We start from the raw sequence: 2,473 nt of genomic DNA on the forward strand, positions 1-2,473 counted from the left end.
TTGATTCCACTGCCACTACGCCAAAATCGCCAATTTGCGACAGACCAAATCCGTCGTAAAGCCAAATAAACGACGGATTTCGACCGTCGCTGGGTCCGTCGCTGTTTACTGGGTCGTTTTTTTTTTTCGACGGATGAAATCCGTCGTTTAATCTGCGACGGATAACGTCTGTCGTTTCATAGCGACGGATAAGATCCGTCGTAAAAAATAAAAAATCCGTCGGTAAAATTCAAAAAATCAGTCGTTACTAAAAATATTAGCGACGGATAAGATCCGTCGCTAATATGAGTAAGCAACGGACCTCAAATCCGTCGTTGATTTTCAACGGTCAGAAATTAGCGACAAACAAGATCCGTCGCTAATATGAATAAGCGACGGACATCAAATCCGTCGTTCAACGGTCGGAAATTAGCGACGGATAAGGTCCGTCGCTAATATGAGTAAGCGACGGACATCAAATCCGTCGTTGATTGTTAATGTTCACAAATTAGCGACGGATTTGGTCCGTCGCTCAATTTAATAAAAGAGGAAATGACCCAGGTGGCCCACTCCAACAAAAATTGACTTACCCTACAAACTAAACATTTTCCCCTCTTAAACTAGGACCCGTACAAAAGAAATTACCCGGAACTTCAACTGTTGGCTATGCCTTGCCTTGAATTGGCTACTTAGTATCTGCTCTTGTTTAACCTTCTTTTGAGCCCTTCCTACATATATTACAAACAACCAGATTCAATCCAAGAAAAGAATAGTTTAGTCAACCCTTCATATATCACAAATAACCAGCTCAAATCCATGAAATGTGAAGAGTTTAATCAACTGAAACCAATTAACAAAATAAAAGATTAGAATTCATCCTAGCCATTAGAGGTTCAGGTAAGAGCATTTCTTAACTTCATAGCATTCATTGGGAGAGCACAATACAGTTTGAAAGGATCTTTAGATGTTGGAATCAATACACAACAGTGCAAGGCAATCTGCATTTAATGCACTAGTCTAACGACATGACCAAAGGAAAGTGTAGGAATTGGGAAATTCCTATTTCTCAACAATTCGAACTCTTTTATGAGCAGGGATAATGCATCAAGTTCAGCTAAGTTGGACCGTAGGTTATTGTCCAGCCAGTGGACAACTTCTAACCTGTCGTGCATGCAACATCCAACTTGTCCAAAACGTGGGCCTACCATGAGGAGCACCTTGTGCAAAAATTAGCACAATCCATGCATCAGATGAACCCTATATGTATAGATGCCCTGACCCATAATTCATGCTGGTCCCACATGCATGTTGACTGTTTGAGACCACATGAAGAAACTTGATTTGTATATGAAAATATTATGTGTTTGGTTAAGCACATAGTCTATTTGAAAGGAAAAAAAAGAGAGGAGAAAATGTACCCATTTAAATAGATATCCATGGTTTAGATTCCATGTATATGAGAGATTCATGCCAAAGATCCTAGCAACCAATGAATAAATAGAGAGGCAAACAATTCCAGAGCTAAGGAAGAGCTCTAGGTGTAATGGAAAAGAAGAAAAGATAAATAGATCCCCAAACATGCATTGCAACTAAAACAAATACTGTTAGTAGTAAAATGCAAGAATTTGGAGATCAAACTAAAGAAAAGAATCCAATGCATGTGTAGTTCATTATCAATGTCCTTGTAAAATCTCACCTGAATCAGTTGATTTCAATGACTGTCAAGTTGGGGGAAAAAAAAAACCATGATTATCAATTGCATTAACATCTTCAGTTTTGCAATAACCATCACCATTGGAGTCAGCCATGTATGCTGTAAAAGATACAAAACTTGAAAATGTCCACAGAAGTGCTTAATGCAAGTGCAAGGGATGATATTAGACTAAAAGAATGTGAGACCTGACCCGAGTTCGCATGTGTGCATATGTGTGTGTGAGTATGCATCTCATGTATTTTGGTCCCGCGGTCCTACCGGTCAAATTTCGGCGACCCGCGACCTTCGGATAGTGATTGTGGTCACCCTTGAGTTTAGTCACGTAGACCCGACTCGGATTAACCCAAGACCTATGCCATTGTGACCGCATCGTCGCCGCGGTTCTAGTGCCGCTTTTCATGCGTAAATCCAGCGTGTCTATCAAAAGTTATGGGCCGCGCATTATTTGGACCGTTGATTGCATTTTTGGTGGGACCCACCTGATTGCACATTTCCCCATGTGCACTATTCCCAATGTAAGCCACCTTTAGGCTAGCAATAATGGCTTCTTTTCTCAAGAAAACCATGATGAGATTGGCTTCTCTAGGCAATGATGAGCCACCTTATCCCATGAGCAATGATTATTTCTCTTTTCAAAAATTCATCTTTTTCTAAGAAAGCAATCATTTCAACCTTAGAAACTCTCTCATCTCCCTCTCTCTTTCTTCATTTCTCTCTTCTCCTCTTTGCAAATGTCCTCCATTGCTGAATTTTTCCAGCCCTCTTTCCTCTTCTTTCCCC

This window comes from Magnolia sinica, chromosome 2, assembly GCF_029962835.1.
Source record: "Magnolia sinica isolate HGM2019 chromosome 2, MsV1, whole genome shotgun sequence".
Taxonomy (NCBI): domain Eukaryota; kingdom Viridiplantae; phylum Streptophyta; class Magnoliopsida; order Magnoliales; family Magnoliaceae; genus Magnolia; species Magnolia sinica.